The 10,522-nt window shown below is 34.3% G+C and overlaps 1 non-coding gene across 1 annotated transcript; it reads left to right on the top strand.

Moving 5' to 3' along the window:
• Positions 1 to 5,906: 5,906 nt before the first annotated feature.
• TRNAV-GAC (transfer RNA valine (anticodon GAC)) lies at positions 5,907 to 5,982 on the top strand. Its single transcript has one exon. It is a non-coding gene; the product is annotated as a tRNA-Val (tRNA).
• Positions 5,983 to 10,522: the final 4,540 nt, after the last annotated feature.

The raw sequence follows: 10,522 nt of genomic DNA, 5'->3' as shown, positions 1-10,522 counted from the left end.
AGAGGAAGGGATAGAGAGAGAGAGCGAGAGAGAGAGACATTGATTTGTTGTTCCACTTATTTATGCATACATTGTGGTTGATTCTTGTATTTGCCCTGACTGGGGATTGACCTGCAACCTTGGCATATTATGACAATGTTCTGACCAACTGAACTGCCTGACCAAAATTTAATATCTTTACATTTAAAATGGAGAGACTTATTCCTTTACTATATTCCCATTATTTGAATGAAATATGAGGAAAAATATTTTATTATCATTAAAGATATAAAACTAAAAAGTACTATTTCTTTAATTTTTTGATAACTCCATTAAATTGATGTTTCAACTATTTTAATTTAAAGCAAGTAATAATAATTTAAGACTAATTATTACTATCATCACATATGGAATATTTATGTGAAAGACACTGAGGAGAGACATTTACACTGAGCTAAGATACGTGTACAATTCTAGTTCTAGGTACTAACAAATTGATATTAGAACCCTGATGTTCGCAATGGCAGAAGTCAGTTAAACCTCCACCCAGCCTGGCCACACCACAGGGAGAGAGGTATTCTGAGGCAAAGTTGAGATATTCCCTGTGTTGTTAATCTGTAGTGTCTTCCTGGCTCCCAGTTTTCCCTGAATAAAATTATTTTCTCCATTGAACTGATGTGCTCAGAATTAATCTAACTGTCAAGTACTATATTACAGGGATACTATGGTCACAAAATCAGATCTTTGTCCTGCATACTTGAGTAAAGTTAGCAAATAAACTCAGAAGAGCTATTTATGTGACATTTGTCTCTTATCCCTGTTCCCATTACAGCTACTTCAATATTGAATTCCATCACAAATAGGAAAGAAACTTTAAAACAGGTGCTGTATCTTATTCACTCTTATTTTTTGGTATTTGGAAAAATGCCTAGAACGTAATAGACATTGATTTATGTTTGTTGAATAGATGAATAATATTCCCTGCATCTGAGTTACGCTCATCACAATTTCAGGAAGCCAAAGAGAGCTGAATATTCATTTACTAACATCCTATAATTTTATATATTGCTTCAAAACTCCATGTGATATTTTCTTTTCACAAACTACATTAACATCGGTAATTAAAGCTAAATATCTGGTCATTCTGTTTTATTAATGTAGATACCTTAATGTCCTTTCTACAAAAACTATAGTTATACTGAGTGATATTTAGTGCAAATATGATCATTGAACCAGGAGGATATTCATGTTCTTATACAGGAATGATGTAAATTTAACTACTATTGTGAAATATGGCTACAAATTCTATGTATATTGCATATTCAGATAATAATCATACATAATAACAAAAAAGAATTACACTTTTGTGATAAGATAAATGATTAATTCCCTATGGAAAAACAATTTTGGACAAAGAATAATAATTAAAGAAGAACTTGAATGTCTATGTACATGTTCAGAGTTAAAGTTCTGAGACACCCCCCTGTGTATTGAACAATATCAATATGCATCAACTTTTTTTAGTTCATCTTGAACTAAAAAAAGGCTGAACAAGAAGGCTGTTTTTAATCCTTGTAAAAACTCAAAAAGGAATGTACTACAATTATCTCTATTATTCCCACAACAAAACAAACTCAAGGAGTTAAGTTTTTCTCCTAAGTTTGTATCTTGTCCCAATGCAATGAAGACAAGTTTAAAACCCCAGTCTACCCAACTCTAACCAAACTCTAAACACTTATAACACATTGCTTGCTCAAAACTTAGTATTCTTCACTGAGCAAGCAATTTCAGTTGCTCATTTTCTCTCTCTCTCTCTCAAACACACACACATACATACACACACAAAACCTAAACACACAATCACTATAGATAATGCAATAAAAATTAACTAGGCTATATAACTGTTTAACATCATTTTATTAGTAAAAAGAGGAGTTATAACTCAAATTTGTTTTATTCATAATCTTGTGTCTAATCAAAATATATTAAAATAGCATGTAAATTGCTTTTATATAAAAAATTCCCCCAAAACATGTTCTTAATTATATTTCATGACTTTGGGCATTCTGAGATCATTGGCTTTTTAATCTTGTTTTAGCTGAATGTTACCTTAATTCCAATTATTTCTTAGACTAGAAGTGAAATTGTTATTAGAGCAATGCAATTCTGTCATTTTAAATTGTGAAAAAATAAGTACAGTTATATTTAATAATTCTAGTTAATATGTAGAAACCTTTCTTTTCATTAAAATATAGGTTGTCAGATTATTAATTAGGTTATCAGAGTGGGTTAAAGGCAGCTTATAATATTGGAATATATGATGTAAGGCTATATATAAATTACATTTTAGAATAATAAAGAGTTAGAAATGAATTAATAAGGAGAATTACAAACCTGGAAAATATATACTCAGATTCAAGTTTCAGTTCTGTCATTTACTAGGTTTTCGAATGTTCAGAATGTAGATTTCTTTTCCTGGACGTCATTATATCATTTGTTTGTTTTCTTGTTTTATTTATTTGCTTATTTTTCATCCTTAAAGTGAAAGTCCTGGGCTGGTGATCTTTAAGTTCCCTTTTGCCTACAGTTCTAACCTCACAATATTGTATTGAAATTACTTTGCTGGGTCAATATTAGTAAACCAAATGAACATAAAGTTCTGCTCATTCTCTATGCACACTTTGAAATCATGAGTAATGAATACGAAACTCACATTTCTTATTTATATATTTCTTGATCTCATTTTGTGCCTGTGGGCACATTTACTGTATTTAATAAGAAGGCAGATAGTATCTACAATCTTAATTGTATAGCAGAATGATAAACTCACAGTCGCAAAGCTTGTCTTGTAAATTTAATTTCCTCTAAGCTTGTTAGGAATAATATACCAGAGAGTATAACAGCTCTCATCTAAAGTCATTGTATTACATGGGCTTTTCAATTCACATGTCAACCGGTATTAATACATTTAAAGAAACATCACCTATTTTGATTTAAGATACCTCTGTGTGGTTTATATCCACCATAGATCGATTTGAGCTATCTCAATTTAATATGTTTAATAAGTTGGTTTTGGTAGTGACTGATTGCCATTAGTATTTGTATTCCAAAGGCCATGATAGATGATTTAATTCTCCATTACTTAAAGGAATTACCTTGTCCCCTAACTAGGTTTAACTCGTGTGGAGAAAAAAAAAAACATTAAACATTTAACATTTTCTTAATTTCAGTATAGAGTATTATATTTTTATTTTCAGTTAAATTATTTTATATCATATACAAAATTAGGTTTACAGTTGTAATACAAATAAGTAATACAATATTTAACAAATAATATACAAAAATAAACTGTTTTGTGTACTCACAACTGTAATCCTACTTTTGCTCAACCTTGTATTTCATAGAATATTTCCATATTGCAATTATCTCTAAGCCAATGGCTATTTACAATATAATAGTAGATAAGCACAAGAGTAAAACAAAAAGATTTTCCATCAATGTTTTATGTACTTATAAAAATCCAGAAACTGCCTGACCAAGCGGTGGCGCAGTGGATAGAGCCTTGGACTGGGATGCGGAAGGACCCAGGTTCGAGACCCCGAGGTCACCAGCTTGAGCGCGGGCTCATCTGGTTTGAGCAAAAGCTCACCAGCTTGGACCCAAGGTCGTTGGCTCGTGCAAGGGGTTACTCAGTCTGCTGAAGGCCCACGGTCAAGGCACATATGAGAAAGCAATCAATGAACAACTAAGGTGTCGCAATGCACAACGAAAAACTAGTGATTGATGCTTCTCATCTCTCTCCGTTCCTGTCTGTCTGTAAAATTCCAGTAATTGCAAATAAACCAATTAAAGTAGAATAATGTCTCTATAAGGATAGAATGAATGTAACAAGAAGAGAACTCAGATGTGATAAGCATTTACCACGTGAAAGGTGATATGCTGTTTTTGTAAATATTCTTTTTTTTTTTAAGGAAAGAAGGAGAGAGCGAGGGACAGACAAGAACAGAATGACTGGAAGGGAGAGAGATGAGAAGCATCAATTCTTCGTTGCAACATCTTAGTTGTTTGTTGCTTGCTTGTTCACTGATTGCTTTTTCATATGTGCCTTGACCAGGGGGCTACAGCAGAGCAAGTGATCCCTTGCTCAAGCCAGCAACCTTAGCACTCAAGCTCATGAGTGTGCGCTTAAGCCAAAGACCTCAGGGTTTGGAACCTGTATCCTCAGCATCCCATACCTAGAATCTATCCACTGCAACACTGCCTGGTCTAGAGTAAATACTATTCTTTTAACTTTCATCAAAATTCAATACTGTGAATAAAGTCTATTCTCATTATAAATTAAGATACTAAAATCTGAGAAATTAATTTTTATAATATAGTTGTGTTCTGCATTGATAATGAGGCTAGTCATTCACCTGAAAATATTTTGCATTGAACTTATTGGACAAAGATGTTTTATTTCTATCTCTCATCCTAATATTAATTATTGCTAAATTACACTTTTAGAAGTGAATACAAAGACTCATTTTATTTAGCAAGACTGAAAATAAAACTAACACATATATTCACACAAGAATTTCATTGTCCATAACAATTCTCCCAGCTATTTACCCAAGTTTCAACGTCAAAAGCTAGTTAGCTGTTGAAGATAAGAATGCACAATTCTGGCACTAACATTAAAGATGTCACAAATTCTTTGCTATTGTCTTTTTTTGAGAAATGGAGTTCATGACTTTTATCCTTGAATCTGGGATCTGGGATCTGTGACTTCTCTACCAGTAAAAGGGATGGTCTGTCAGCTTCCGGGCCCACCTGTCAAGAACACTTCCTGCTCTTAGAACACTTGCTCTTCCTACAGAAATACAATGTTCTTCTCCCAATCACTCTTCAAAGGTATCTGAAGTCATTTACCAGGGTGAATATACCTCTAGCAAAAGGAACTAGTGAGATTCTGAAGCCTTAGTATGCACTTAATCCATGTTGACATTAATCTCTGGAAAGCCAAAAAACATCCCTGAACAAATACATATTTTATTCTACAGATAGCTGTAAATTATACTTTTGAGAAAGCACTCCATGTTTACTACTGGGCTCTGGTAGAGACTGAAAGGTTGATTATGGGACACCAGAGCAGTAGGTAGGTCAAGTTGACATCAAGAACTGGTTAATATCTGACCCACTAAGCCATATGGCTGTGTGTTGACATCACAAATCTATAATAAATTTAAAAATGCCTGACTTCTTTTGATGTATGAGAGTCCTTTTGTCAGAATAAGTTTTTGCAGGATACAATGATGGTAAATAAATAATTGTTTGAATTCAAGAAAAGTGGGATTAGCAGAAGCATTGCAGGCAGGGAACAAAAGAAAATTGTAATAGGAACACTTGCTCTTGAATATCTGGTCCATCATTTCAAACCCCAGTTTCCTGCCTGAGAGACCATTTAAGAGGCCTTGATGTCTGAGAGAAAGGGGCATTAGATGCCAGCCTTGCTATTGTCTCTGCATAGTACCAGCTGTGCATGTAAATTACTAAATGCTCACAGAGAGCCCAATCTTCAACTATGTAGCACAGTACACAGTAAAAGCCATGTGAGCAGAAGAATCATGCAGTTGAGCTCTGCCTGAATTCCTGACTTCCAAATCTGAGCTATAATAAAGTCACTGATGTCCTAAACCACAAAGTGTTGGGTATTTTGTTAATCAGGTACAGATAAATAAAACAGACATTAGAGCCCGTGCTTATTCCAAGATAAAACTCTGTTACCCTTCACAGAACAAAAGTGATATTTTTTTAATTGAAAAAAATATTAAAAAAAGTCACTGTCATTTATAAAATTAGAAATTATAGAGAGAATAAATATAAATTCCACAAAATTCCAAATTACTAAAATATAAAGAACATTTTAAAAAGTACTATTAAACAAAGTCCTGGCCGGTTGGCTCAGTGGTAGAGCGTCGGCCTGACGTGCAGAAGTCCCGGGTTCGATTCCCGGCCAGGGCACACAGAAGAAGCGCCCATCTGCTTCTCCACCCCTCCCCCTCTCCTTCCTCTCTGTCTCTCTCTTCCTCTCCCGCAGTGAGGCTCCATTGGAGCAAAGATGGCCTGGGCGCTGGGGATGGCTCCTTGGCCTCTGCCCCAGGCGCTAGAGTGGCTCTGGTCTCGACAGAGCGACCTCCCCCCCCCCCCCGCCAGGGGCAGAGCATCACCCCCCTGGTGGGTGTGCCGGGTGGATCCCGGTCAGGCGCATGCTGGAGTCTGTCTGACTGTCTATCCCCGTTTCCAGCTTCAGAAAAATACAAAAAAAAAAAAAAAGTACTATTAAACATACGATGAGTCAAAAATGCAAGTGCATATTCTATATAATTTGTGGGTTGTGAAAATAAAGCTATGGATGTTCAAGTACAAGTTAAATAATTTGAAAGCAAGACAAAGGGAAACTACTATTGTGATCTTAGTCCAGCTTTTAGATACATAAATTTATCTCACAAAATATAGCATATCAGATAATCTTTAATTCCTTATTGAGCAAAGTCTTGACATCAAGGCAAACAACTGACATCTGCCTTGAAGATCAGATAGCACAAAGTCTACCTCCGGACCCTTATCCCTCGTATCTAGTGCATTGTTTCTAAATAAATTTTCTCGAAAGTCAGCTCTGATCATGTCATAGTCCTGCTCTAAACTCTATAATTCTCATTTGTCTATAAAAAAGAGTAAAAGATTTTGTTCTTCACACTAAAATATTGTGTATTATTTCATACAATGCTTCTTCTCTCAGCTGTTCTAAAACAAAGGCTTCTGTTATCTAAACTGAATTCTTGTTTTTTCTTGTTCCTAACACACGCACAACACACACACACACACATACACACAATAAATAATGTTAAAACAGGGACATGATATTCACAATCATATTTCCCATTCATAAAAAGGGAAAAATATATAATGGAAAATACTCAGCATCTTTGGTCTTTAGGATAATTGAATTGTACCAGACAGATATTATGTTACCTTAAGCACTAGCAGTGGAAAGAATTTCTTTATTAGATCCTGGATCTGCCAAATGGAAATAACTAGATCTTTCATGTTTTACATGGTCCTAGTTTTTAGAGGGTTTTTCTTGCATATTATGTTCTATAACTATATCTGAAGTGATATTTGGAGACAGTGTCTCCTCTGGGGGCTCCACAATTTTTACAGCCCACTTCTTGATAGTTCAAGATTAGATATCTGATGATTTTTTTAGAAGTCAAACTGTCAAAACTGAAACAATTTTTTTAAACTCAGATTCATGGTTTCTTTGGCAATACTATATCCAATAAAACTCAGAAGTATATAAAACTATTTTCTTGCTGTCCATTCCATATGTCCTGATATTGGTTTTAACTGATATTTCTTTGCTTTCTTGGCATGACATCACACTTTCAATCTAACAGTGTCTACCTTGAAAGTGTTTGAATTGAGTAAAAAGACAATATCCCTACTTGAATTGTTGAAACAGAATACAGAACCTTCAGGAAAATGTATGGAGTTAAAAGAGGGGAGCACTATTTAAAATAAAGATTTAAAAAAATTTTAAAGTCAATAAATATTTGTTAACCAGCAAGTTGATAGAATGCTTCTGAAACATTGGAGAGCAATTGACAAAAACAGTCAGAAATCTAAAGGAAATGAGGTTATCCTCAAGAATCTATTGTGTAGTCAGCAGAGAAATCTATCACCTACCCGGGTGAAAGAGAAAGAGATTTGTGGATATGCAAGATATCCAAAGAGTTCATCTGAAATGTAAGCTCTATGAGATAAACACTAGAAAAACTGACTAGCCAAAGATCCAATAAACAAAAAGAGAATTCAGCTTGAGGCAAAAGATGAAAGGAAGCTATAGTGAACAGTAACTCTATATTGAAGCGATTTTCAACCTTTTTCATCTTGTGGTACACATAAACTAATTACTAAAATTCTGTGGCACACAAATAATATGTTGTATTTTTTGCTGATCTGACAAAAAATAAATTGGTATAGATTTGATTTTTTTCACACTGGATGGCTATGGTGTTGGCCATTGTCATTTTTTTTGACAACCTAAGGGAAAAAAGGTCAATGCTTCTAACTAAATAGTCAGATAATGCATATTTTATTTAAATGATTTAATGGGAGACAGTGATCAATACAATCATATAGGCCTCAGCTGTATAACTCTATATTATAACATCTGTATACTGCTCACCACCCCAAGTCAAGTTTCTTTCCATTACCATTTATCCCATATTTACCCCTTCTACCCCCAACCCCTTATTCTCTTGTAATCATCATTCTGTTGTAAAGTTCATGTGACACATTGGTTGAAAATTGCTGACATATTTGTTAGTATTTTATTGATACATGAAAAGTTATAACAAATTTAGCAGCTTAAAACAGTATGAATTTACTATCTCACAGTTTCAAAGGATCAGGAATCTGGGCAGAGCTTGACTGGGTCCTCTGCTCATATCACAAGACTCTAATTATCTATATTTTAATCTGAAACTCACTCAGGTCATCCTCCTGGCTCATGTAGCTCTTGACATTTATTTTCTTACATTTTTACAATTAATGATATGTGCTTCTTTAAAGACAGCATAGAAGAGTGTTTCTGCCCTATAAACCTTTTTGAGAGCTCATCTGATTCGGTCAGATCCACCTGGAAAAATCTCACTTTTGATTAATTTTTAGTCAATTTAGTAAGTGCTTTAAATTGCATATGCAATGTTTCTTCACTGCTGCTTATAATAGGACATAACTGGGAAACGAAAGCTTCATCATTTTGGCATGTTCTATTGGTTACATGTCCCAATCTACTCTAGAAGAGATGATTACAAAAAAATATGGATAAAAAGGCTTAGAAATTAAAAGAGACATCATTTTCATTTAGCTATCCGAAGACACAAGTGAATAAGGATTTCCTTCATCTATGGCAACCATTAATTTGTTCTTAATATATACAATTTTATCGTTTCATGAGTTATGTAAATAGAATAATTTGGCTCTTTCCATTCCCCAAAATTCTCTAGAGATTTATCTAGGTTTTTGTGGATATCAGATTCATTTTTTTAGCGCTTAATAATACCTAAAGCAATGTTAAAAGATTCAATTTTTTATTATTTCATTTATTTATTTATTTATTTATCTATTTATTTATTTATTTTCAAGTTAAGAGGAGAGGAGATAGAGAGACAGACTCCCGCATGTGCCCCACCTGGGATCCACAAAGCAACCCCTCCTGGGGCTCATGCTTTGACCATCTGGGGCCATGCTCACAACTGAGCTATTTTTAATGCCTGGGGCAGAGGCTCGATGGAGCCATCCTCAACTTACCTGTCCATGTGTTTGAACCAATAAAGTGATGACTATGGGAGGAGAAGAGAGAGAGAAAGAGAAAAGGGGAAAGAGAAGGGGTGGAGAAACAGATGGTCGCTTCTCCTGTATACTCTGACCAGGAATTGAACACAGAACATTTGCACATCTGCTGATACTCTACCACTGAGCCAACTGGCCAGGGCAAATCATTTACTTTTTAATGGAAAATGGAATTTCCCAGTTTTGGAATATAATATATAAAGCTGCTTGAAACTTTCATGTGATAATAGCACTAGTTATTTATGCATGAACATAAATTTTCATTTATCTAGGTTGAATGGCCAATAGTACAATTTCTGAGTTCCATGGTATGTACATGTTTTGTGTGTATGTTTTTGATTGGAAAAAAAAAGAAAAAACAAAACTGCTCACCTATTTTCTAGAATTTATTTTTTTAAATTCCACCAGCAATGTATTTCATTTTTCCCCATCCTTTCCGATGTTTGATGTTGTCACTATTTTTTTAACCATTTTGACTGATGTGTAATGAAATCTTCCTATAGTTTTAATCTGCATCTGTATTTTCCCTTTAACAAAATGTCCCTTCATGCTTTTTTCTCCTTTTCAAATTGTGTTGTTTGGGTTATTATTGTTGAAGGGTTTTTTTTAGTTCTTTGTATACTTTCAATACCAGTTTTTTGTCAATTATGTGGTTACAAATTTTTTTTTTTCTAGTTAGTGAAGAGTTTGTTTTTTCATTATCTCACGGAGTCCTTCAAAGAGCAAATCCACTCTACCAATATTTCTTTCTATGAATCTTGCTTTCAGAGTCAAGTCACAGAACTTTCTGTCTGACACTAGATCACAAACATTGTTATCCTGTTTGTTTGCTTTTTCTATGTCTTATAGTATGGAAAATGACATTTAATCAATGATCCTTTTTGAGTTAAACTTTGTATAATTTGTAAGAGAAATTGAGGAACTTTTTTTCTCGAATGCATGTCCAGCTGCTCCAGGATCAGTTCTTGAAAAGTATATTTTTCTTCCATTGCATATGGGATGGATGTCTAGGTTGTTTTTTGTCTCCACTGATGTCTGTGGAGGAAGTGGTTAGGAGAAAAGGGAAATCACAGTCTGGAAATAAAGAAAACCCTGTGTCCCAAGTTAGCCTTCCCTAACACCACCCCAATGGAGAAGTAAGGTT

Source organism: Saccopteryx bilineata, chromosome 5, assembly GCF_036850765.1.
Source record: "Saccopteryx bilineata isolate mSacBil1 chromosome 5, mSacBil1_pri_phased_curated, whole genome shotgun sequence".
Lineage (NCBI taxonomy): Eukaryota > Metazoa > Chordata > Mammalia > Chiroptera > Emballonuridae > Saccopteryx > Saccopteryx bilineata.
This window is presented reverse-complemented; position numbering and strand designations above follow the sequence as displayed.